This window comes from Anas platyrhynchos, chromosome 5, assembly GCF_047663525.1.
Source record: "Anas platyrhynchos isolate ZD024472 breed Pekin duck chromosome 5, IASCAAS_PekinDuck_T2T, whole genome shotgun sequence".
Classification (NCBI taxonomy): Eukaryota; Metazoa; Chordata; class Aves; order Anseriformes; family Anatidae; genus Anas; species Anas platyrhynchos.
The window spans coordinates 44,375,824-44,402,004 of record NC_092591.1 but is presented as its reverse complement, the minus strand read 5'-3'; the positions used below and the strand labels follow the sequence as shown (position 1 = coordinate 44,402,004).

The 26,181-nt window shown below is 57.9% G+C and overlaps 1 long non-coding RNA gene across 2 annotated transcripts in view; it reads right to left on the bottom strand.

Moving 5' to 3' along the window:
- The window catches only part of LOC113843889 (uncharacterized), a 45,472-nt gene extending 19,402 nt beyond the window's left edge, over nt 1-26,070 (bottom strand). The window contains exons 1-2 of one of the 2 annotated variants that reach the window (XR_011809757.1): nt 24,095-26,070; nt 18,922-18,976 (exon numbers count right to left, since the gene is read on the bottom strand). This is a non-coding gene — a long non-coding RNA (uncharacterized lncRNA). The other variant, XR_011809756.1, reaches the window with a different exon arrangement.
- Between the last annotated feature and the right edge of the window lie 111 nt (nt 26,071-26,181).

The window sequence follows — 26,181 nt, the reverse complement described above, 5'->3', positions numbered from 1 at the left end:
AAAGGGGCCCTGGAGGACTAAAGGGGCCCTGGAGGACTAAAGGGGCCCTGGAGGACTAAAGGGGCCCTGGAGGACTAAAGGGGCCCTGGAGGACTAAAGGGGCCCTGGAGGACTAAAGGGGCCCTGGAGGACTAAAGGGGCCCTGGAGGACTAAAGGGGCCCTGGAGGACTAAAGGGGCCCTGGAGGACTAAAGGGGCCCTGGAGGACTAAAGGGGCCCTGGAGGACTAAAGGGGCCCTGGAGGACTAAAGGGGCCCTGGAGGACTAAAGGGGCCGGAGGACTAAAGGGGCCCTGGAGGACTAAAGGGGCCCTGGAGGACTAAAGGGGCCCTGGAGGACTAAAGGGGCCCTGGAGGACTAAAGGGGCCCTGGAGGACTAAAGGGGCCCTGGAGGACTAAAGGGGCCCTGGAGGACTAAAGGGGCCCTGGAGGACTAAAGGGGCCCTGGAGGACTAAAGGGGCCCTGGAGGACTAAAGGGGCCCTGGAGGACTAAAGGGGCCCTGGAGGACTAAAGGGGCCCTGGAGGACTAAAGGGGCCCTGGAGGACTAAAGGGGCCCTGGAGGACTAAAGGGGCCCTGGAGGACTAAAGGGGCCCTGGAGGACTAAAGGGGCCCTGGAGGACTAAAGGGGCCCTGGAGGACTAAAGGGGCCCTGGAGGACTAAAGGGGCCCTGGAGGACTAAAGGGGCCCTGGAGGACTAAAGGGGCCCTGGAGGACTAAAGGGGCCCTGGAGGACTAAAGGGGCCCTGGAGGACTAAAGGGGCCCTGGAGGACTAAAGGGGCCCTGGAGGACTAAAGGGGCCCTGGAGGACTAAAGGGGCCCTGGAGGACTAAAGGGGCCCTGGAGGACTAAAGGGGCCCTGGAGGACTAAAGGGGCCCTGGAGGACTAAAGGGGCCCTGGAGGACTAAAGGGGCCCTGGAGGACTAAAGGGGCCCTGGAGGACTAAAGGGGCCCTGGAGGACTAAAGGGGCCCTGGAGGACTAAAGGGGCCCTGGAGGACTAAAGGGGCCCTGGAGGACTAAAGGGGCCCTGGAGGACTAAAGGGGCCCTGGAGGACTAAAGGGGCCCTGGAGGACTAAAGGGGCCCTGGAGGACTAAAGGGGCCCTGGAGGACTAAAGGGGCCCTGGAGGACTAAAGGGGCCCTGGAGGACTAAAGGGGCCCTGGAGGACTAAAGGGGCCCTGGAGGACTAAAGGGGCCCTGGAGGACTAAAGGGGCCCTGGAGGACTAAAGGGGCCCTGGAGGACTAAAGGGGCCCTGGAGGACTAAAGGGGCCCTGGAGGACTAAAGGGGCCCTGGAGGACTAAAGGGGCCCTGGAGGACTAAAGGGGCCCTGGAGGACTAAAGGGGCCCTGGAGGACTAAAGGGGCCCTGGAGGACTAAAGGGGCCCTGGAGGACTAAAGGGGCCCTGGAGGACTAAAGGGGCCCTGGAGGACTAAAGGGGCCCTGGAGGACTAAAGGGGCCCTGGAGGACTAAAGGGGCCCTGGAGGACTAAAGGGGCCCTGGAGGACTAAAGGGGCCCTGGAGGACTAAAGGGGCCCTGGAGGACTAAAGGGGCCCTGGAGGACTAAAGGGGCCCTGGAGGACTAAAGGGGCCCTGGAGGACTAAAGGGGCCCTGGAGGACTAAAGGGGCCCTGGAGGACTAAAGGGGCCCTGGAGGACTAAAGGGGCCCTGGAGGACTAAAGGGGCCCTGGAGGACTAAAGGGGCCCTGGAGGACTAAAGGGGCCCTGGAGGACTAAAGGGGCCCTGGAGGACTAAAGGGGCCCTGGAGGACTAAAGGGGCCCTGGAGGACTAAAGGGGCCCTGGAGGACTAAAGGGGCCCTGGAGGACTAAAGGGGCCCTGGAGGACTAAAGGGGCCCTGGAGGACTAAAGGGGCCCTGGAGGACTAAAGGGGCCCTGGAGGACTAAAGGGGCCCTGGAGGACTAAAGGGGCCCTGGAGGACTAAAGGGGCCCTGGAGGACTAAAGGGGCCCTGGAGGACTAAAGGGGCCCTGGAGGACTAAAGGGGCCCTGGAGGACTAAAGGGGCCCTGGAGGACTAAAGGGGCCCTGGAGGACTAAAGGGGCCCTGGAGGACTAAAGGGGCCCTGGAGGACTAAAGGGGCCCTGGAGGACTAAAGGGGCCCTGGAGGACTAAAGGGGCCCTGGAGGACTAAAGGGGCCCTGGAGGACTAAAGGGGCCCTGGAGGACTAAAGGGGCCCTGGAGGACTAAAGGGGCCCTGGAGGACTAAAGGGGCCCTGGAGGACTAAAGGGGCCCTGGAGGACTAAAGGGGCCCTGGAGGACTAAAGGGGCCCTGGAGGACTAAAGGGGCCCTGGAGGACTAAAGGGGCCCTGGAGGACTAAAGGGGCCCTGGAGGACTAAAGGGGCCCTGGAGGACTAAAGGGGCCCTGGAGGACTAAAGGGGCCCTGGAGGACTAAAGGGGCCCTGGAGGACTAAAGGGGCCCTGGAGGACTAAAGGGGCCCTGGAGGACTAAAGGGGCCCTGGAGGACTAAAGGGGCCCTGGAGGACTAAAGGGGCCCTGGAGGACTAAAGGGGCCCTGGAGGACTAAAGGGGCCCTGGAGGACTAAAGGGGCCCTGGAGGACTAAAGGGGCCCTGGAGGACTAAAGGGGCCCTGGAGGACTAAAGGGGCCCTGGAGGACTAAAGGGGCCCTGGAGGACTAAAGGGGCCCTGGAGGACTAAAGGGGCCCTGGAGGACTAAAGGGGCCCTGGAGGACTAAAGGGGCCCTGGAGGACTAAAGGGGCCCTGGAGGACTAAAGGGGCCCTGGAGGACTAAAGGGGCCCTGGAGGACTAAAGGGGCCCTGGAGGACTAAAGGGGCCCTGGAGGACTAAAGGGGCCCTGGAGGACTAAAGGGGCCCTGGAGGACTAAAGGGGCCCTGGAGGACTAAAGGGGCCCTGGAGGACTAAAGGGGCCCTGGAGGACTAAAGGGGCCCTGGAGGACTAAAGGGGCCCTGGAGGACTAAAGGGGCCCTGGAGGACTAAAGGGGCCCTGGAGGACTAAAGGGGCCCTGGAGGACTAAAGGGGCCCTGGAGGACTAAAGGGGCCCTGGAGGACTAAAGGGGCCCTGGAGGACTAAAGGGGCCCTGGAGGACTAAAGGGGCCCTGGAGGACTAAAGGGGCCCTGGAGGACTAAAGGGGCCCTGGAGGACTAAAGGGGCCCTGGAGGACTAAAGGGGCCCTGGAGGACTAAAGGGGCCCTGGAGGACTAAAGGGGCCCTGGAGGACTAAAGGGGCCCTGGAGGACTAAAGGGGCCCTGGAGGACTAAAGGGGCCCTGGAGGACTAAAGGGGCCCTGGAGGACTAAAGGGGCCCTGGAGGACTAAAGGGGCCCTGGAGGACTAAAGGGGCCCTGGAGGACTAAAGGGGCCCTGGAGGACTAAAGGGGCCCTGGAGGACTAAAGGGGCCCTGGAGGACTAAAGGGGCCCTGGAGGACTAAAGGGGCCCTGGAGGACTAAAGGGGCCCTGGAGGACTAAAGGGGCCCTGGAGGACTAAAGGGGCCCTGGAGGACTAAAGGGGCCCTGGAGGACTAAAGGGGCCCTGGAGGACTAAAGGGGCCCTGGAGGACTAAAGGGGCCCTGGAGGACTAAAGGGGCCCTGGAGGACTAAAGGGGCCCTGGAGGACTAAAGGGGCCCTGGAGGACTAAAGGGGCCCTGGAGGACTAAAGGGGCCCTGGAGGACTAAAGGGGCCCTGGAGGACTAAAGGGGCCCTGGAGGACTAAAGGGGCCCTGGAGGACTAAAGGGGCCCTGGAGGACTAAAGGGGCCCTGGAGGACTAAAGGGGCCCTGGAGGACTAAAGGGGCCCTGGAGGACTAAAGGGGCCCTGGAGGACTAAAGGGGCCCTGGAGGACTAAAGGGGCCCTGGAGGACTAAAGGGGCCCTGGAGGACTAAAGGGGCCCTGGAGGACTAAAGGGGCCCTGGAGGACTAAAGGGGCCCTGGAGGACTAAAGGGGCCCTGGAGGACTAAAGGGGCCCTGGAGGACTAAAGGGGCCCTGGAGGACTAAAGGGGCCCTGGAGGACTAAAGGGGCCCTGGAGGACTAAAGGGGCCCTGGAGGACTAAAGGGGCCCTGGAGGACTAAAGGGGCCCTGGAGGACTAAAGGGGCCCTGGAGGACTAAAGGGGCCCTGGAGGACTAAAGGGGCCCTGGAGGACTAAAGGGGCCCTGGAGGACTAAAGGGGCCCTGGAGGACTAAAGGGGCCCTGGAGGACTAAAGGGGCCCTGGAGGACTAAAGGGGCCCTGGAGGACTAAAGGGGCCCTGGAGGACTAAAGGGGCCCTGGAGGACTAAAGGGGCCCTGGAGGACTAAAGGGGCCCTGGAGGACTAAAGGGGCCCTGGAGGACTAAAGGGGCCCTGGAGGACTAAAGGGGCCCTGGAGGACTAAAGGGGCCCTGGAGGACTAAAGGGGCCCTGGAGGACTAAAGGGGCCCTGGAGGACTAAAGGGGCCCTGGAGGACTAAAGGGGCCCTGGAGGACTAAAGGGGCCCTGGAGGACTAAAGGGGCCCTGGAGGACTAAAGGGGCCCTGGAGGACTAAAGGGGCCCTGGAGGACTAAAGGGGCCCTGGAGGACTAAAGGGGCCCTGGAGGACTAAAGGGGCCCTGGAGGACTAAAGGGGCCCTGGAGGACTAAAGGGGCCCTGGAGGACTAAAGGGGCCCTGGAGGACTAAAGGGGCCCTGGAGGACTAAAGGGGCCCTGGAGGACTAAAGGGGCCCTGGAGGACTAAAGGGGCCCTGGAGGACTAAAGGGGCCCTGGAGGACTAAAGGGGCCCTGGAGGACTAAAGGGGCCCTGGAGGACTAAAGGGGCCCTGGAGGACTAAAGGGGCCCTGGAGGACTAAAGGGGCCCTGGAGGACTAAAGGGGCCCTGGAGGACTAAAGGGGCCCTGGAGGACTAAAGGGGCCCTGGAGGACTAAAGGGGCCCTGGAGGACTAAAGGGGCCCTGGAGGACTAAAGGGGCCCTGGAGGACTAAAGGGGCCCTGGAGGACTAAAGGGGCCCTGGAGGACTAAAGGGGCCCTGGAGGACTAAAGGGGCCCTGGAGGACTAAAGGGGCCCTGGAGGACTAAAGGGGCCCTGGAGGACTAAAGGGGCCCTGGAGGACTAAAGGGGCCCTGGAGGACTAAAGGGGCCCTGGAGGACTAAAGGGGCCCTGGAGGACTAAAGGGGCCCTGGAGGACTAAAGGGGCCCTGGAGGACTAAAGGGGCCCTGGAGGACTAAAGGGGCCCTGGAGGACTAAAGGGGCCCTGGAGGACTAAAGGGGCCCTGGAGGACTAAAGGGGCCCTGGAGGACTAAAGGGGCCCTGGAGGACTAAAGGGGCCCTGGAGGACTAAAGGGGCCCTGGAGGACTAAAGGGGCCCTGGAGGACTAAAGGGGCCCTGGAGGACTAAAGGGGCCCTGGAGGACTAAAGGGGCCCTGGAGGACTAAAGGGGCCCTGGAGGACTAAAGGGGCCCTGGAGGACTAAAGGGGCCCTGGAGGACTAAAGGGGCCCTGGAGGACTAAAGGGGCCCTGGAGGACTAAAGGGGCCCTGGAGGACTAAAGGGGCCCTGGAGGACTAAAGGGGCCCTGGAGGACTAAAGGGGCCCTGGAGGACTAAAGGGGCCCTGGAGGACTAAAGGGGCCCTGGAGGACTAAAGGGGCCCTGGAGGACTAAAGGGGCCCTGGAGGACTAAAGGGGCCCTGGAGGACTAAAGGGGCCCTGGAGGACTAAAGGGGCCCTGGAGGACTAAAGGGGCCCTGGAGGACTAAAGGGGCCCTGGAGGACTAAAGGGGCCCTGGAGGACTAAAGGGGCCCTGGAGGACTAAAGGGGCCCTGGAGGACTAAAGGGGCCCTGGAGGACTAAAGGGGCCCTGGAGGACTAAAGGGGCCCTGGAGGACTAAAGGGGCCCTGGAGGACTAAAGGGGCCCTGGAGGACTAAAGGGGCCCTGGAGGACTAAAGGGGCCCTGGAGGACTAAAGGGGCCCTGGAGGACTAAAGGGGCCCTGGAGGACTAAAGGGGCCCTGGAGGACTAAAGGGGCCCTGGAGGACTAAAGGGGCCCTGGAGGACTAAAGGGGCCCTGGAGGACTAAAGGGGCCCTGGAGGACTAAAGGGGCCCTGGAGGACTAAAGGGGCCCTGGAGGACTAAAGGGGCCCTGGAGGACTAAAGGGGCCCTGGAGGACTAAAGGGGCCCTGGAGGACTAAAGGGGCCCTGGAGGACTAAAGGGGCCCTGGAGGACTAAAGGGGCCCTGGAGGACTAAAGGGGCCCTGGAGGACTAAAGGGGCCCTGGAGGACTAAAGGGGCCCTGGAGGACTAAAGGGGCCCTGGAGGACTAAAGGGGCCCTGGAGGACTAAAGGGGCCCTGGAGGACTAAAGGGGCCCTGGAGGACTAAAGGGGCCCTGGAGGACTAAAGGGGCCCTGGAGGACTAAAGGGGCCCTGGAGGACTAAAGGGGCCCTGGAGGACTAAAGGGGCCCTGGAGGACTAAAGGGGCCCTGGAGGACTAAAGGGGCCCTGGAGGACTAAAGGGGCCCTGGAGGACTAAAGGGGCCCTGGAGGACTAAAGGGGCCCTGGAGGACTAAAGGGGCCCTGGAGGACTAAAGGGGCCCTGGAGGACTAAAGGGGCCCTGGAGGACTAAAGGGGCCCTGGAGGACTAAAGGGGCCCTGGAGGACTAAAGGGGCCCTGGAGGACTAAAGGGGCCCTGGAGGACTAAAGGGGCCCTGGAGGACTAAAGGGGCCCTGGAGGACTAAAGGGGCCCTGGAGGACTAAAGGGGCCCTGGAGGACTAAAGGGGCCCTGGAGGACTAAAGGGGCCCTGGAGGACTAAAGGGGCCCTGGAGGACTAAAGGGGCCCTGGAGGACTAAAGGGGCCCTGGAGGACTAAAGGGGCCCTGGAGGACTAAAGGGGCCCTGGAGGACTAAAGGGGCCCTGGAGGACTAAAGGGGCCCTGGAGGACTAAAGGGGCCCTGGAGGACTAAAGGGGCCCTGGAGGACTAAAGGGGCCCTGGAGGACTAAAGGGGCCCTGGAGGACTAAAGGGGCCCTGGAGGACTAAAGGGGCCCTGGAGGACTAAAGGGGCCCTGGAGGACTAAAGGGGCCCTGGAGGACTAAAGGGGCCCTGGAGGACTAAAGGGGCCCTGGAGGACTAAAGGGGCCCTGGAGGACTAAAGGGGCCCTGGAGGACTAAAGGGGCCCTGGAGGACTAAAGGGGCCCTGGAGGACTAAAGGGGCCCTGGAGGACTAAAGGGGCCCTGGAGGACTAAAGGGGCCCTGGAGGACTAAAGGGGCCCTGGAGGACTAAAGGGGCCCTGGAGGACTAAAGGGGCCCTGGAGGACTAAAGGGGCCCTGGAGGACTAAAGGGGCCCTGGAGGACTAAAGGGGCCCTGGAGGACTAAAGGGGCCCTGGAGGACTAAAGGGGCCCTGGAGGACTAAAGGGGCCCTGGAGGACTAAAGGGGCCCTGGAGGACTAAAGGGGCCCTGGAGGACTAAAGGGGCCCTGGAGGACTAAAGGGGCCCTGGAGGACTAAAGGGGCCCTGGAGGACTAAAGGGGCCCTGGAGGACTAAAGGGGCCCTGGAGGACTAAAGGGGCCCTGGAGGACTAAAGGGGCCCTGGAGGACTAAAGGGGCCCTGGAGGACTAAAGGGGCCCTGGAGGACTAAAGGGGCCCTGGAGGACTAAAGGGGCCCTGGAGGACTAAAGGGGCCCTGGAGGACTAAAGGGGCCCTGGAGGACTAAAGGGGCCCTGGAGGACTAAAGGGGCCCTGGAGGACTAAAGGGGCCCTGGAGGACTAAAGGGGCCCTGGAGGACTAAAGGGGCCCTGGAGGACTAAAGGGGCCCTGGAGGACTAAAGGGGCCCTGGAGGACTAAAGGGGCCCTGGAGGACTAAAGGGGCCCTGGAGGACTAAAGGGGCCCTGGAGGACTAAAGGGGCCCTGGAGGACTAAAGGGGCCCTGGAGGACTAAAGGGGCCCTGGAGGACTAAAGGGGCCCTGGAGGACTAAAGGGGCCCTGGAGGACTAAAGGGGCCCTGGAGGACTAAAGGGGCCCTGGAGGACTAAAGGGGCCCTGGAGGACTAAAGGGGCCCTGGAGGACTAAAGGGGCCCTGGAGGACTAAAGGGGCCCTGGAGGACTAAAGGGGCCCTGGAGGACTAAAGGGGCCCTGGAGGACTAAAGGGGCCCTGGAGGACTAAAGGGGCCCTGGAGGACTAAAGGGGCCCTGGAGGACTAAAGGGGCCCTGGAGGACTAAAGGGGCCCTGGAGGACTAAAGGGGCCCTGGAGGACTAAAGGGGCCCTGGAGGACTAAAGGGGCCCTGGAGGACTAAAGGGGCCCTGGAGGACTAAAGGGGCCCTGGAGGACTAAAGGGGCCCTGGAGGACTAAAGGGGCCCTGGAGGACTAAAGGGGCCCTGGAGGACTAAAGGGGCCCTGGAGGACTAAAGGGGCCCTGGAGGACTAAAGGGGCCCTGGAGGACTAAAGGGGCCCTGGAGGACTAAAGGGGCCCTGGAGGACTAAAGGGGCCCTGGAGGACTAAAGGGGCCCTGGAGGACTAAAGGGGCCCTGGAGGACTAAAGGGGCCCTGGAGGACTAAAGGGGCCCTGGAGGACTAAAGGGGCCCTGGAGGACTAAAGGGGCCCTGGAGGACTAAAGGGGCCCTGGAGGACTAAAGGGGCCCTGGAGGACTAAAGGGGCCCTGGAGGACTAAAGGGGCCCTGGAGGACTAAAGGGGCCCTGGAGGACTAAAGGGGCCCTGGAGGACTAAAGGGGCCCTGGAGGACTAAAGGGGCCCTGGAGGACTAAAGGGGCCCTGGAGGACTAAAGGGGCCCTGGAGGACTAAAGGGGCCCTGGAGGACTAAAGGGGCCCTGGAGGACTAAAGGGGCCCTGGAGGACTAAAGGGGCCCTGGAGGACTAAAGGGGCCCTGGAGGACTAAAGGGGCCCTGGAGGACTAAAGGGGCCCTGGAGGACTAAAGGGGCCCTGGAGGACTAAAGGGGCCCTGGAGGACTAAAGGGGCCCTGGAGGACTAAAGGGGCCCTGGAGGACTAAAGGGGCCCTGGAGGACTAAAGGGGCCCTGGAGGACTAAAGGGGCCCTGGAGGACTAAAGGGGCCCTGGAGGACTAAAGGGGCCCTGGAGGACTAAAGGGGCCCTGGAGGACTAAAGGGGCCCTGGAGGACTAAAGGGGCCCTGGAGGACTAAAGGGGCCCTGGAGGACTAAAGGGGCCCTGGAGGACTAAAGGGGCCCTGGAGGACTAAAGGGGCCCTGGAGGACTAAAGGGGCCCTGGAGGACTAAAGGGGCCCTGGAGGACTAAAGGGGCCCTGGAGGACTAAAGGGGCCCTGGAGGACTAAAGGGGCCCTGGAGGACTAAAGGGGCCCTGGAGGACTAAAGGGGCCCTGGAGGACTAAAGGGGCCCTGGAGGACTAAAGGGGCCCTGGAGGACTAAAGGGGCCCTGGAGGACTAAAGGGGCCCTGGAGGACTAAAGGGGCCCTGGAGGACTAAAGGGGCCCTGGAGGACTAAAGGGGCCCTGGAGGACTAAAGGGGCCCTGGAGGACTAAAGGGGCCCTGGAGGACTAAAGGGGCCCTGGAGGACTAAAGGGGCCCTGGAGGACTAAAGGGGCCCTGGAGGACTAAAGGGGCCCTGGAGGACTAAAGGGGCCCTGGAGGACTAAAGGGGCCCTGGAGGACTAAAGGGGCCCTGGAGGACTAAAGGGGCCCTGGAGGACTAAAGGGGCCCTGGAGGACTAAAGGGGCCCTGGAGGACTAAAGGGGCCCTGGAGGACTAAAGGGGCCCTGGAGGACTAAAGGGGCCCTGGAGGACTAAAGGGGCCCTGGAGGACTAAAGGGGCCCTGGAGGACTAAAGGGGCCCTGGAGGACTAAAGGGGCCCTGGAGGACTAAAGGGGCCCTGGAGGACTAAAGGGGCCCTGGAGGACTAAAGGGGCCCTGGAGGACTAAAGGGGCCCTGGAGGACTAAAGGGGCCCTGGAGGACTAAAGGGGCCCTGGAGGACTAAAGGGGCCCTGGAGGACTAAAGGGGCCCTGGAGGACTAAAGGGGCCCTGGAGGACTAAAGGGGCCCTGGAGGACTAAAGGGGCCCTGGAGGACTAAAGGGGCCCTGGAGGACTAAAGGGGCCCTGGAGGACTAAAGGGGCCCTGGAGGACTAAAGGGGCCCTGGAGGACTAAAGGGGCCCTGGAGGACTAAAGGGGCCCTGGAGGACTAAAGGGGCCCTGGAGGACTAAAGGGGCCCTGGAGGACTAAAGGGGCCCTGGAGGACTAAAGGGGCCCTGGAGGACTAAAGGGGCCCTGGAGGACTAAAGGGGCCCTGGAGGACTAAAGGGGCCCTGGAGGACTAAAGGGGCCCTGGAGGACTAAAGGGGCCCTGGAGGACTAAAGGGGCCCTGGAGGACTAAAGGGGCCCTGGAGGACTAAAGGGGCCCTGGAGGACTAAAGGGGCCCTGGAGGACTAAAGGGGCCCTGGAGGACTAAAGGGGCCCTGGAGGACTAAAGGGGCCCTGGAGGACTAAAGGGGCCCTGGAGGACTAAAGGGGCCCTGGAGGACTAAAGGGGCCCTGGAGGACTAAAGGGGCCCTGGAGGACTAAAGGGGCCCTGGAGGACTAAAGGGGCCCTGGAGGACTAAAGGGGCCCTGGAGGACTAAAGGGGCCCTGGAGGACTAAAGGGGCCCTGGAGGACTAAAGGGGCCCTGGAGGACTAAAGGGGCCCTGGAGGACTAAAGGGGCCCTGGAGGACTAAAGGGGCCCTGGAGGACTAAAGGGGCCCTGGAGGACTAAAGGGGCCCTGGAGGACTAAAGGGGCCCTGGAGGACTAAAGGGGCCCTGGAGGACTAAAGGGGCCCTGGAGGACTAAAGGGGCCCTGGAGGACTAAAGGGGCCCTGGAGGACTAAAGGGGCCCTGGAGGACTAAAGGGGCCCTGGAGGACTAAAGGGGCCCTGGAGGACTAAAGGGGCCCTGGAGGACTAAAGGGGCCCTGGAGGACTAAAGGGGCCCTGGAGGACTAAAGGGGCCCTGGAGGACTAAAGGGGCCCTGGAGGACTAAAGGGGCCCTGGAGGACTAAAGGGGCCCTGGAGGACTAAAGGGGCCCTGGAGGACTAAAGGGGCCCTGGAGGACTAAAGGGGCCCTGGAGGACTAAAGGGGCCCTGGAGGACTAAAGGGGCCCTGGAGGACTAAAGGGGCCCTGGAGGACTAAAGGGGCCCTGGAGGACTAAAGGGGCCCTGGAGGACTAAAGGGGCCCTGGAGGACTAAAGGGGCCCTGGAGGACTAAAGGGGCCCTGGAGGACTAAAGGGGCCCTGGAGGACTAAAGGGGCCCTGGAGGACTAAAGGGGCCCTGGAGGACTAAAGGGGCCCTGGAGGACTAAAGGGGCCCTGGAGGACTAAAGGGGCCCTGGAGGACTAAAGGGGCCCTGGAGGACTAAAGGGGCCCTGGAGGACTAAAGGGGCCCTGGAGGACTAAAGGGGCCCTGGAGGACTAAAGGGGCCCTGGAGGACTAAAGGGGCCCTGGAGGACTAAAGGGGCCCTGGAGGACTAAAGGGGCCCTGGAGGACTAAAGGGGCCCTGGAGGACTAAAGGGGCCCTGGAGGACTAAAGGGGCCCTGGAGGACTAAAGGGGCCCTGGAGGACTAAAGGGGCCCTGGAGGACTAAAGGGGCCCTGGAGGACTAAAGGGGCCCTGGAGGACTAAAGGGGCCCTGGAGGACTAAAGGGGCCCTGGAGGACTAAAGGGGCCCTGGAGGACTAAAGGGGCCCTGGAGGACTAAAGGGGCCCTGGAGGACTAAAGGGGCCCTGGAGGACTAAAGGGGCCCTGGAGGACTAAAGGGGCCCTGGAGGACTAAAGGGGCCCTGGAGGACTAAAGGGGCCCTGGAGGACTAAAGGGGCCCTGGAGGACTAAAGGGGCCCTGGAGGACTAAAGGGGCCCTGGAGGACTAAAGGGGCCCTGGAGGACTAAAGGGGCCCTGGAGGACTAAAGGGGCCCTGGAGGACTAAAGGGGCCCTGGAGGACTAAAGGGGCCCTGGAGGACTAAAGGGGCCCTGGAGGACTAAAGGGGCCCTGGAGGACTAAAGGGGCCCTGGAGGACTAAAGGGGCCCTGGAGGACTAAAGGGGCCCTGGAGGACTAAAGGGGCCCTGGAGGACTAAAGGGGCCCTGGAGGACTAAAGGGGCCCTGGAGGACTAAAGGGGCCCTGGAGGACTAAAGGGGCCCTGGAGGACTAAAGGGGCCCTGGAGGACTAAAGGGGCCCTGGAGGACTAAAGGGGCCCTGGAGGACTAAAGGGGCCCTGGAGGACTAAAGGGGCCCTGGAGGACTAAAGGGGCCCTGGAGGACTAAAGGGGCCCTGGAGGACTAAAGGGGCCCTGGAGGACTAAAGGGGCCCTGGAGGACTAAAGGGGCCCTGGAGGACTAAAGGGGCCCTGGAGGACTAAAGGGGCCCTGGAGGACTAAAGGGGCCCTGGAGGACTAAAGGGGCCCTGGAGGACTAAAGGGGCCCTGGAGGACTAAAGGGGCCCTGGAGGACTAAAGGGGCCCTGGAGGACTAAAGGGGCCCTGGAGGACTAAAGGGGCCCTGGAGGACTAAAGGGGCCCTGGAGGACTAAAGGGGCCCTGGAGGACTAAAGGGGCCCTGGAGGACTAAAGGGGCCCTGGAGGACTAAAGGGGCCCTGGAGGACTAAAGGGGCCCTGGAGGACTAAAGGGGCCCTGGAGGACTAAAGGGGCCCTGGAGGACTAAAGGGGCCCTGGAGGACTAAAGGGGCCCTGGAGGACTAAAGGGGCCCTGGAGGACTAAAGGGGCCCTGGAGGACTAAAGGGGCCCTGGAGGACTAAAGGGGCCCTGGAGGACTAAAGGGGCCCTGGAGGACTAAAGGGGCCCTGGAGGACTAAAGGGGCCCTGGAGGACTAAAGGGGCCCTGGAGGACTAAAGGGGCCCTGGAGGACTAAAGGGGCCCTGGAGGACTAAAGGGGCCCTGGAGGACTAAAGGGGCCCTGGAGGACTAAAGGGGCCCTGGAGGACTAAAGGGGCCCTGGAGGACTAAAGGGGCCCTGGAGGACTAAAGGGGCCCTGGAGGACTAAAGGGGCCCTGGAGGACTAAAGGGGCCCTGGAGGACTAAAGGGGCCCTGGAGGACTAAAGGGGCCCTGGAGGACTAAAGGGGCCCTGGAGGACTAAAGGGGCCCTGGAGGACTAAAGGGGCCCTGGAGGACTAAAGGGGCCCTGGAGGACTAAAGGGGCCCTGGAGGACTAAAGGGGCCCTGGAGGACTAAAGGGGCCCTGGAGGACTAAAGGGGCCCTGGAGGACTAAAGGGGCCCTGGAGGACTAAAGGGGCCCTGGAGGACTAAAGGGGCCCTGGAGGACTAAAGGGGCCCTGGAGGACTAAAGGGGCCCTGGAGGACTAAAGGGGCCCTGGAGGACTAAAGGGGCCCTGGAGGACTAAAGGGGCCCTGGAGGACTAAAGGGGCCCTGGAGGACTAAAGGGGCCCTGGAGGACTAAAGGGGCCCTGGAGGACTAAAGGGGCCCTGGAGGACTAAAGGGGCCCTGGAGGACTAAAGGGGCCCTGGAGGACTAAAGGGGCCCTGGAGGACTAAAGGGGCCCTGGAGGACTAAAGGGGCCCTGGAGGACTAAAGGGGCCCTGGAGGACTAAAGGGGCCCTGGAGGACTAAAGGGGCCCTGGAGGACTAAAGGGGCCCTGGAGGACTAAAGGGGCCCTGGAGGACTAAAGGGGCCCTGGAGGACTAAAGGGGCCCTGGAGGACTAAAGGGGCCCTGGAGGACTAAAGGGGCCCTGGAGGACTAAAGGGGCCCTGGAGGACTAAAGGGGCCCTGGAGGACTAAAGGGGCCCTGGAGGACTAAAGGGGCCCTGGAGGACTAAAGGGGCCCTGGAGGACTAAAGGGGCCCTGGAGGACTAAAGGGGCCCTGGAGGACTAAAGGGGCCCTGGAGGACTAAAGGGGCCCTGGAGGACTAAAGGGGCCCTGGAGGACTAAAGGGGCCCTGGAGGACTAAAGGGGCCCTGGAGGACTAAAGGGGCCCTGGAGGACTAAAGGGGCCCTGGAGGACTAAAGGGGCCCTGGAGGACTAAAGGGGCCCTGGAGGACTAAAGGGGCCCTGGAGGACTAAAGGGGCCCTGGAGGACTAAAGGGGCCCTGGAGGACTAAAGGGGCCCTGGAGGACTAAAGGGGCCCTGGAGGACTAAAGGGGCCCTGGAGGACTAAAGGGGCCCTGGAGGACTAAAGGGGCCCTGGAGGACTAAAGGGGCCCTGGAGGACTAAAGGGGCCCTGGAGGACTAAAGGGGCCCTGGAGGACTAAAGGGGCCCTGGAGGACTAAAGGGGCCCTGGAGGACTAAAGGGGCCCTGGAGGACTAAAGGGGCCCTGGAGGACTAAAGGGGCCCTGGAGGACTAAAGGGGCCCTGGAGGACTAAAGGGGCCCTGGAGGACTAAAGGGGCCCTGGAGGACTAAAGGGGCCCTGGAGGACTAAAGGGGCCCTGGAGGACTAAAGGGGCCCTGGAGGACTAAAGGGGCCCTGGAGGACTAAAGGGGCCCTGGAGGACTAAAGGGGCCCTGGAGGACTAAAGGGGCCCTGGAGGACTAAAGGGGCCCTGGAGGACTAAAGGGGCCCTGGAGGACTAAAGGGGCCCTGGAGGACTAAAGGGGCCCTGGAGGACTAAAGGGGCCCTGGAGGACTAAAGGGGCCCTGGAGGACTAAAGGGGCCCTGGAGGACTAAAGGGGCCCTGGAGGACTAAAGGGGCCCTGGAGGACTAAAGGGGCCCTGGAGGACTAAAGGGGCCCTGGAGGACTAAAGGGGCCCTGGAGGACTAAAGGGGCCCTGGAGGACTAAAGGGGCCCTGGAGGACTAAAGGGGCCCTGGAGGACTAAAGGGGCCCTGGAGGACTAAAGGGGCCCTGGAGGACTAAAGGGGCCCTGGAGGACTAAAGGGGCCCTGGAGGACTAAAGGGGCCCTGGAGGACTAAAGGGGCCCTGGAGGACTAAAGGGGCCCTGGAGGACTAAAGGGGCCCTGGAGGACTAAAGGGGCCCTGGAGGACTAAAGGGGCCCTGGAGGACTAAAGGGGCCCTGGAGGACTAAAGGGGCCCTGGAGGACTAAAGGGGCCCTGGAGGACTAAAGGGGCCCTGGAGGACTAAAGGGGCCCTGGAGGACTAAAGGGGCCCTGGAGGACTAAAGGGGCCCTGGAGGACTAAAGGGGCCCTGGAGGACTAAAGGGGCCCTGGAGGACTAAAGGGGCCCTGGAGGACTAAAGGGGCCCTGGAGGACTAAAGGGGCCCTGGAGGACTAAAGGGGCCCTGGAGGACTAAAGGGGCCCTGGAGGACTAAAGGGGCCCTGGAGGACTAAAGGGGCCCTGGAGGACTAAAGGGGCCCTGGAGGACTAAAGGGGCCCTGGAGGACTAAAGGGGCCCTGGAGGACTAAAGGGGCCCTGGAGGACTAAAGGGGCCCTGGAGGACTAAAGGGGCCCTGGAGGACTAAAGGGGCCCTGGAGGACTAAAGGGGCCCTGGAGGACTAAAGGGGCCCTGGAGGACTAAAGGGGCCCTGGAGGACTAAAGGGGCCCTGGAGGACTAAAGGGGCCCTGGAGGACTAAAGGGGCCCTGGAGGACTAAAGGGGCCCTGGAGGACTAAAGGGGCCCTGGAGGACTAAAGGGGCCCTGGAGGACTAAAGGGGCCCTGGAGGACTAAAGGGGCCCTGGAGGACTAAAGGGGCCCTGGAGGACTAAAGGGGCCCTGGAGGACTAAAGGGGCCCTGGAGGACTAAAGGGGCCCTGGAGGACTAAAGGGGCCCTGGAGGACTAAAGGGGCCCTGGAGGACTAAAGGGGCCCTGGAGGACTAAAGGGGCCCTGGAGGACTAAAGGGGCCCTGGAGGACTAAAGGGGCCCTGGAGGACTAAAGGGGCCCTGGAGGACTAAAGGGGCCCTGGAGGACTAAAGGGGCCCTGGAGGACTAAAGGGGCCCTGGAGGACTAAAGGGGCCCTGGAGGACTAAAGGGGCCCTGGAGGACTAAAGGGGCCCTGGAGGACTAAAGGGGCCCTGGAGGACTAAAGGGGCCCTGGAGGACTAAAGGGGCCCTGGAGGACTAAAGGGGCCCTGGAGGACTAAAGGGGCCCTGGAGGACTAAAGGGGCCCTGGAGGACTAAAGGGGCCCTGGAGGACTAAAGGGGCCCTGGAGGACTAAAGGGGCCCTGGAGGACTAAAGGGGCCCTGGAGGACTAAAGGGGCCCTGGAGGACTAAAGGGGCCCTGGAGGACTAAAGGGGCCCTGGAGGACTAAAGGGGCCCTGGAGGACTAAAGGGGCCCTGGAGGACTAAAGGGGCCCTGGAGGACTAAAGGGGCCCTGGAGGACTAAAGGGGCCCTGGAGGACTAAAGGGGCCCTGGAGGACTAAAGGGGCCCTGGAGGACTAAAGGGGCCCTGGAGGACTAAAGGGGCCCTGGAGGACTAAAGGGGCCCTGGAGGACTAAAGGGGCCCTGGAGGACTAAAGGGGCCCTGGAGGACTAAAGGGGCCCTGGAGGACTAAAGGGGCCCTGGAGGACTAAAGGGGCCCTGGAGGACTAAAGGGGCCCTGGAGGACTAAAGGGGCCCTGGAGGACTAAAGGGGCCCTGGAGGACTAAAGGGGCCCTGGAGGACTAAAGGGGCCCTGGAGGACTAAAGGGGCCCTGGAGGACTAAAGGGGCCCTGGAGGACTAAAGGGGCCCTGGAGGACTAAAGGGGCCCTGGAGGACTAAAGGGGCCCTGGAGGACTAAAGGGGCCCTGGAGGACTAAAGGGGCCCTGGAGGACTAAAGGGGCCCTGGAGGACTAAAGGGGCCCTGGAGGACTAAAGGGGCCCTGGAGGACTAAAGGGGCCCTGGAGGACTAAAGGGGCCCTGGAGGACTAAAGGGGCCCTGGAGGACTAAAGGGGCCCTGGAGGACTAAAGGGGCCCTGGAGGACTAAAGGGGCCCTGGAGGACTAAAGGGGCCCTGGAGGACTAAAGGGGCCCTGGAGGACTAAAGGGGCCCTGGAGGACTAAAGGGGCCCTGGAGGACTAAAGGGGCCCTGGAGGACTAAAGGGGCCCTGGAGGACTAAAGGGGCCCTGGAGGACTAAAGGGGCCCTGGAGGACTAAAGGGGCCCTGGAGGACTAAAGGGGCCCTGGAGGACTAAAGGGGCCCTGGAGGACTAAAGGGGCCCTGGAGGACTAAAGGGGCCCTGGAGGACTAAAGGGGCCCTGGAGGACTAAAGGGGCCCTGGAGGACTAAAGGGGCCCTGGAGGACTAAAGGGGCCCTGGAGGACTAAAGGGGCCCTGGAGGACTAAAGGGGCCCTGGAGGACTAAAGGGGCCCTGGAGGACTAAAGGGGCCCTGGAGGACTAAAGGGGCCCTGGAGGACTAAAGGGGCCCTGGAGGACTAAAGGGGCCCTGGAGGACTAAAGGGGCCCTGGAGGACTAAAGGGGCCCTGGAGGACTAAAGGGGCCCTGGAGGACTAAAGGGGCCCTGGAGGACTAAAGGGGCCCTGGAGGACTAAAGGGGCCCTGGAGGACTAAAGGGGCCCTGGAGGACTAAAGGGGCCCTGGAGGACTAAAGGGGCCCTGGAGGACTAAAGGGGCCCTGGAGGACTAAAGGGGCCCTGGAGGACTAAAGGGGCCCTGGAGGACTAAAGGGGCCCTGGAGGACTAAAGGGGCCCTGGAGGACTAAAGGGGCCCTGGAGGACTAAAGGGGCCCTGGAGGACTAAAGGGGCCCTGGAGGACTAAAGGGGCCCTGGAGGACTAAAGGGGCCCTGGAGGACTAAAGGGGCCCTGGAGGACTAAAGGGGCCCTGGAGGACTAAAGGGGCCCTGGAGGACTAAAGGGGCCCTGGAGGACTAAAGGGGCCCTGGAGGACTAAAGGGGCCCTGGAGGACTAAAGGGGCCCTGGAGGACTAAAGGGGCCCTGGAGGACTAAAGGGGCCCTGGAGGACTAAAGGGGCCCTGGAGGACTAAAGGGGCCCTGGAGGACTAAAGGGGCCCTGGAGGACTAAAGGGGCCCTGGAGGACTAAAGGGGCCCTGGAGGACTAAAGGGGCCCTGGAGGACTAAAGGGGCCCTGGAGGACTAAAGGGGCCCTGGAGGACTAAAGGGGCCCTGGAGGACTAAAGGGGCCCTGGAGGACTAAAGGGGCCCTGGAGGACTAAAGGGGCCCTGGAGGACTAAAGGGGCCCTGGAGGACTAAAGGGGCCCTGGAGGACTAAAGGGGCCCTGGAGGACTAAAGGGGCCCTGGAGGACTAAAGGGGCCCTGGAGGACTAAAGGGGCCCTGGAGGACTAAAGGGGCCCTGGAGGACTAAAGGGGCCCTGGAGGACTAAAGGGGCCCTGGAGGACTAAAGGGGCCCTGGAGGACTAAAGGGGCCCTGGAGGACTAAAGGGGCCCTGGAGGACTAAAGGATCTGTTATCCTTGATCACATGACAGAAACTTTAAAAACCCCAAGTTCCAAAGATGCCTGTAGGTATGTGGAATAGTACTGCCTTGATTCGAAAATCTAATTACCCATCCTTTTTTCCTTGAAATTAAAAAATAAGAATTAAAAGTTATCTAAAAGCTACATGTCCACTAGGAGGTAGTTTTAAGTCGACCAGCGATAGTCTTAAATGCAATCAAGTCAATATAAACCCCTCTTTGTAAACGGCAACTTAATTTTAAATTTCCACAGAGACTTTTAGCGTGTATTTTTATCAGAGAGAAATAAGGCACTGGTACAGTGGCATGCATCTGATCTATGCCATGCACTCTTAAGATATATGCCTGAGGATGAGAACCTAAAGGCATTAAACCTAAAATAGTTCGTTATGAACCTCAATTTAAGATAGGAGAGACAAATCCTAAATCTTAGTGTAAATACGCTTTCTCAGTACCTGTGTTTTGCTTATCCCCCATGGCTGAACGTGAGAAGCATTCAAGAAATCCAAGCTGGAAATGGAACAAAAAAAAGAAATAATAATAAAAAAACAAGGTCCACAGTTACTAACAAAAAAAATATGTAAAAAATAAAATCAGACAAATCCCCTTTATTCTCTTCTACGCTGTCTTTGCCCACTTAGTGCAGAGGCATACTTTTGCAACTAGGACTTAATTCAGACACAGATATGATAGCTTTGCAGAATCAAACGATCAACATGCAACTTTCAGCACATACTTACTTTTCAAAGTAAGCATTCAAGAATAAGAACTAATTTTTTACAAGAACTGACAAGCATTATCTAGCTTCTTTATGCTTTACCAACTTCACCTCATTTTTACATCTCACTTCCAGGAGGCAGGCTTTTATATGAAGCTGTGTTTTCATACACTCAGAAAAAAAACACGAAGCGATTATATCTTTGACAAACCAGACTGCACGAGCATGGCAATTATACCATACTGTATGTCTCCTGAGGGACAGGAGTTAATCACATCACAACATCGTTTTGAGAAGATAAGCAATATCTTAGATGTTTTAAGGTTTTCCCTGTTCTGTACATCTAGCTGACCAAATTGGTGCCATAAATGATTGCTACCTGTGGAAAGCAGATTTGATTGAGTGAAGATAATCTGTGATATTGTTCTTTAGTCTTAGTAGCGGATGCTAGATTTGATAACATCAATATATTGGAGGACTCAGGGCCCTGTTACAGACACAGTCAAAGAAATTCTCAAGCTCCCCAACCCATACCAAATTTTTAACCCAGGAGCACTTACCTGCCAGCTTCTGAATTTTACTTACTACCAAACAACTTCATGGGGAAGTAGCACCACCAGGGTTTTCCCATTCTGAGTAGTCACCACCGATGTTACTAGCTCATAGAGTGTCCCAAACTATTCCACAGAGATTGTAGAAAACACGATGAAAAAGCAGCCTACTTAGGAACACTGATTCCATTTCACGAGGACAGTAGAAAAGCACCCTAAGTAACCTGAACCTCATACTCCCCTAGAGTGGCAAGTCTTCCCATACTCCTCATGCTTCCTTTATAGCAAAGGTCAAATGATCCCCACCTGGCAGATTTCACTTCACATGTGTGGAGTCATGAGACCTTGTAGAATAGGCTCATCAACCTAGGTTTCAATGTTTAAGGTTCAATTGCTCCTTATCGCTAATAGAAATAACCTGGCTTAGTGGTTAGAGTTGACCTAATGAATTAAATACAAAAGGCACGTAAGGCTCATATTTCTGCTAGTCATTCTGTGAGGAAAATTAGTACAGAGCCTGTTGAAATAAGATCAATAAACTTAAATAAAATAAAAAAGAAAATGACCTAAAAGGCAGAATTGCCGTCATAGATTTTCATCTGTCTAGTCACGACAGATAAAGAATATAGCAATCAGAAAGACTTTGCTTGACATTAATGTTGCTTAAATTTGCTTTTCTGAGATCTCTTCTTTATGCCGGACTTTTAAAAATCTAGCGCCATGACCTCCGACTGCAATATTTACTTTGGCTGCACATAAACTATCACGTATAAATGCCAGGATACGGATCCTCACTCCCTGTTCAGGTCAAGGACTGCGCTGAAAGTTTTGGCTTCAATTTGGTTACATGACTACATTGCTGTTGTCATGGTTTCCCCTAGCTGGCAGCTAAGCACCACACAGCCGTTCGCACAGCCGTTCATTCGCTCAAGGCTTGTTAGAGCTGTGCCAGGGGGAACAATGGCAAGGCCGGGGGATAAGGCAATGGCCCAGCTGAAGTGCATCTACACCAATGCACACAGCATGGGTAACAAACAGGAGGAGCTGGAAGCCATCGTGCGGCAGGCAGGCTACGACTTGGTTGCCGTCACGGAGACGTGGTAGGACCAGTCTCATGACTGGAGTGCTGCAATGACTGGCTATAAGCTCTTCAGAAGGGACAGCCAGCACAGAAGGGGTGGTGGTTTGGCTCTCTATATTAGAGAATCTTTCGATGTTGTGGAACTCAAGGCTGGGAATGGCAAGGTTGAGTCCCTTTGGGTTAGGACCAGCGGGAAGGCCAACAAGGCTAGCGTCCTGGTCGGGGTCTGTTATAGACCGCCGAACCAGGATGAGGAGACTGAGGAGGAGTTCTACAGGCAACTGACAGAAGTTGCAAAATCATCGGCGCTTGTTCTCATGGGGGACTTCAACTTCCCTGACATATCCTGGAAGCACAACACAGCCCAGAGAAAGCAGTCTAGGAGGTTTCTGTGGAAGGTAGTTTCCTGATGCAGCTGGTTAGTGAGCCTACCAGGGGTGGCGCCCCGCTAGACCTTCTCTTCACAAACAGAGAAGGACTGGTGGGATATGTGGTGGTCGGAAGCTGTCTTGGGCAGAGTGACCACGAAATGGTGGAGTTCTCTATTCTTGGCGAGGCCAGGAAGGGGACCAGTAAAACCGCTGTACTGGAGTTCCGGAGGACTGACTTTGAGCTGCTCAGGACACTGGTTGGTAGAGTCCCTTGGGAGGCGGTTCTGAAGGGCAGAGGAGTCCAGGAAGGCTGGGCGCTCTTCAAGAGGGAAATCTTAATGGCGCAGGAGCGGTCTGTCCCCACGTGCCCAAAGACGAGCCAGTGTGGAAGAAGAACGGCCTGGCTCAACAGAGAGTTGCAGCCTGAGCTTAGGAGAAAAAAGGGGGTTTACAATCTTTGGAAAAGAGGGTGGGCCACTGAGGAGGACTACAAGGATGTTGCGAAGCAGTGAAGGGACAAAATTAGAAAGGCCAAAGCTCATCTGGAGCTCAATCTGGTGACTGCCGTTAAAGACAACAAAAAATCTTTTTACAAATATATCAATGCAAAACGGAGGATTAAGGAGAATCTCCATCCTTTACTGGATGCGGGGGGAAACCTTGTTACAAAAGATGAGGAAAAGGCGGAGGTGCTTAATGCCTTCTTTGCCTCAGTCTTTAGAGGCAATACTGGTTGTTCTCCAGATACCCAGTACCCTGAGCTGGCGGAAGGGGATGGGGAGCAGGATGTGGCCCTCACTATCCACGAATAAATGGTTAGCGACCTGCTATGGCACTTGGATGTGCGCAAGTCGATGGGGCCGGATGGGATCCACCCGAGGGTACTGAGAGAACTGGCAGAGGAGCTGGCCAAGCCGCTTTCCATCATTTATCTGCAGTCCTGGCTATCGGGGGATGTCCCAGTTGACTGGTGGCTAGCAAACATGACGCCCATCTACATGAAGGGCTGGAGGGCAGACCCGGGAAACTATAGGCCTGTCAGTTTGACCTCAGTGCCAGGGAAGCTCATGGAGCAGATTATCTTGAGTCATCACGCAGCACTTGCAGGGCAAGCAGGCGATCAGGCCCAGTCAGCATGGGTTTCTGAAAGGCAGGTCCTGCTTGACGAACCTGATCTCCTTCTATGACAAAGTGATGCGCTTGGTAGACGAGGGAAAGGCTGTGGATGTGGTCTACCTTGACTTCAGCAAGGCTTTTGACACCGTTTCCCACAGCATTCTCCTCAAGAAACTGGCTGCACTTGGCTTGGACTGGCATATGCTTCGTTGAGTTAGAGACTGGCTGGATAGCCGGGCCCAAAGAGTCGTGGTGAATGGCGTCAAATCCAGTTGGAGGCCGGTCACTAGTGGTGTTCCCCAGGGCTCAGTACTGGGGCCGGTCCTCTTTAATATCTTTATCAATGATCTGGATGAGGGCATTGAGTGCACCCTCAGTAAGTTCACAGATGACACCAAATTAGGTGCTTGTGTCGATCTGCTTGAGGGTAGGAAGGTTCTGCAGGAGGATCTGGATAGGCTGCACCGATGGGCTGAGGTCAACTGCATGAAGTTCAACAAGGCCAAGTGCCAGGTCCTGCACCTGGGGTGCAATAACCCCAAGCAGAGCTACAGACTGGGAGAGGAATGGTTGGAAAGCTGCCTGGCAGAGACGGACCTGGGAGTATTGGTTGATAGTGGGCTGAATATGAGCCAGCAGTGTGCTCAGGTGGCCGAGAAAGCCAACGGCATCCTGGCTTGTATAAGAAGCAGTGTGGCCAGCAGGGCTAGGGAAGTGATTGTCCCCCTGTAGTCGGCTCTGGTGAGGCCGCACCTCGAGTACTGTGTTCAGTTTTGGGCCCCTCTCTACAAGAAGGACATCGAGGTGCTTGAGCGAGTCCAGAGAAGGGCAATGAAGCTGGTGAGGGGTCTGGAGAACAAATCCCACAAAGAGTGGCTGAGGGAGCCGCTTGTTCCTCCTGGAGAAGAGGAGGCTCGGGGCGACCTTATTGCTCTCTACAGGTACCTTAAAGGAGGCTGTAGCGAGGTGGGGGTTGGTCTGTTCTCCCACGTGCCTGGTGACAGGATGAGGGGGAACAGGTTAAGTTGTGCCAGGGGAGTTTTAGGTTGGATCTTAGGAAGAACTTCTTTACCAAAAGGGTTGTTAGACATTGGAACAGGCTGCCCAGGGAAGTGGTGGAGTCATCATCCCTGGAGGTCTTTAAAAGACGTTTAGATGTAGAGCTTAGGGATATGGTTTAGTGGAGGACTTGTTAGTGTTAGGTCAGAGGTTGGACTCGATGATCTTGGAGGTCTCTTCCAACCTAGAAATTCTCTGATTCTGTGATAATGTGGACCAATAACAAAGGGGCTGTGGAGCACAGTACAAACACTTGGAGTCACCTGGGGTCTGCACTGAACCAGTCCTGAATGTAGGACATAAAAATTGCAGGACCTACATGGCAAGGATTTCCATACGGGGCACAAGAAACTGAAGCTGAGCTATACCAATCCCAGATGGCCTGAGTGGAAATACTGAGCTTGCTCAGTGATAACTAATGGCCTGCACAGTTGCAGACTCCTTTTCAGCACTTCTGCTCCTCCCAGTTGGTCTGGGCCTTGTGATTGCAGAGCTAGCCTTTCATGGCTGGGTAGATGCTTATTTCTTCAGCACTGCTGGAGGTGTCTCTGCCACTGTGGAAGGGCTCATTGGTTCAATTACTGTCCTACATCCAAGTTGTTTCCATGCACTTATGCTAAGCAGAACCCGGATACCAAGTTCAGGGAGTGGGAGAGCAAGTGCAAAGACACATGAATATGCCCGCAGGAATCAGTCTCTACCATTCCTAAACCAGAGCAGAAAACTGCTCACCTTTGAGCAACTCCTTCCAGAGCCAGTTGGGTAGCTCCATACAATATCTCTTTGAATTCCAGAATTGAGAGGGCTTTGTTAAAACCCAGGGTTGGCTCTGTACAACACAGGTTCAGGACAGGTATCTTATTAGATCAGCTTAGTTCTGTGAAAAAAATAAGAAATACTGTACTGCATTTAACCAGTAGAAGGTGTTAAAATTAGACCGCATTGTACATACCGTAAGTAGGCTACTCCCACTGCTCTGTATCCTGCTTCAGTGGAATCAACAGAAGTCCTTTTAAAATTAATGTCTGTCAGTCATGCAGAGACAAATGTTTGGTGCAGTAGACACCCAAACAAGTAAAAGTACAATAGTTAAATATCACAGGCAAATGAATATGCATGGCACATGTAGAGAAAGAAACCATGATTAACAGCATTCTTACTTCCTTTAGGTAATCATGGTAAGCAAGCAAAAATATACTTTAAACATTAATCTCACTTTACAAATTGTTTTATATTATATTCTGTATCTCATGTGATGAAGATTTGCCATTTAACTGCTGCAAATTTCACTTTCCTGGTCATCTGTGATGATGAAAGAGTCTTCTAACAGCAACCTCTACCAGCTGTCACAGCAGAATCCATCAGATCTGTCTCAACATTCACAGCAGTAGAAGCATCCACCTGTGATTCCTTACTAAATGTTTCTAAGTGATTTAAGTAAGTACTCTTTCTTTCCTTATGCATGCCCTGCTACTTTTTTTTTTTTTTTTCCCCTCCTCTCTGTACACGTGCGAAGAAAGAGTTCCACACTGGACAATGGATGAAATGGAACATTTAAATATAATTCTTCCCTTGACACTCTGTGCCCTTTCAGCTATGTCTGTCCCACAAGAGGCAATTCTACCAAGATATAACCTATTTTGTATCTTTGCTATCTAAGTGCCAGGCTGCAGCTTTATATAGTTTCTCTTCAAGACAGATGACACTACCTAGGGGCACTCTGTTGATGTGATAGCTGCTTGAAAAACCTTTGATTAGGGTTTCAAACACCATAGAGAGAGGAACAACTTCTAAGACGCATCTTGTCTCTTCAAAGTTCCAGTCAGCTACTGCCCCTGCCAAGTGGCATGTAACACCAAAGTTATTACTAACAAAAAAATCATCCCTAGGGAAGAATACGAGACAATTTGAGATCATTTTGGTCCTGAAAGACCTCAAGCATTTTATCCTCTGATAAACAGGAGAAACCTGAGTACCAGCAAAGGCAGAGCTCGCAGCACCACCCCCTCTCTTCACAAAATAAGACATTCCATTAAATGCACATGAAATATGTATGACCATTAACACTAAGGATAAGGAAAAATGCATGTCCACTGAAGTTTGTGATAAATGGTTTAAATGGTTCGTACTGCCATCTGCCCCTCTTGAACAGAACTGATGTGAAAATAAGAAATGTCTTCTGGATACAGCCAGTCTCAAAATACATACTTCTCTGCTGCAGGTACAAAAAGTACACAGTATACAATGAATACATTGGGACTGCTATCAATTTTTAAAAAATGCATGAAAATTTCTTTGATGTAATAACTGATATATTCTCTAGATGTCCAGATGTTTGTTTCCATAAATAAATAAATAAATAAATAAATAATAATAATAATAATAATAATAATCATCATCATCATCATCATCAGAATTTAATCCAAACTTCAAAATTTAACCAATATATTTTTACCCCACTCTGGCTTACAAACGAGGCGATCGGGCCAGGCAGGGCTAATGTTTCCGGCATCGAGCCTACTTGAGGGAGCCGTCAGGACCCGGCAGCCCTCGTGACGGAGGCTGACGAGGCGAAGGCGGAGACAGCAGCGCCCCCTCCCCAGCCGTTCAAAAGCTGCCCCTAGGGAGCGCGGCGACCAGGACGGGCAAACAAGGCGTGGCGCGTCAGAAGGGAGTGGCGCGGCAGTTAGCGCGGCAGTTCGCGCAGGCAGGGCGAGCAGGAAGGGCAGAGCGCTTCCCCCCCCGCCCCCCCGCCCATACGAACACCTCCTCTAACGGCGGACTACCGCTAGCTCACCTGCAATACTGCAATGTAGGAA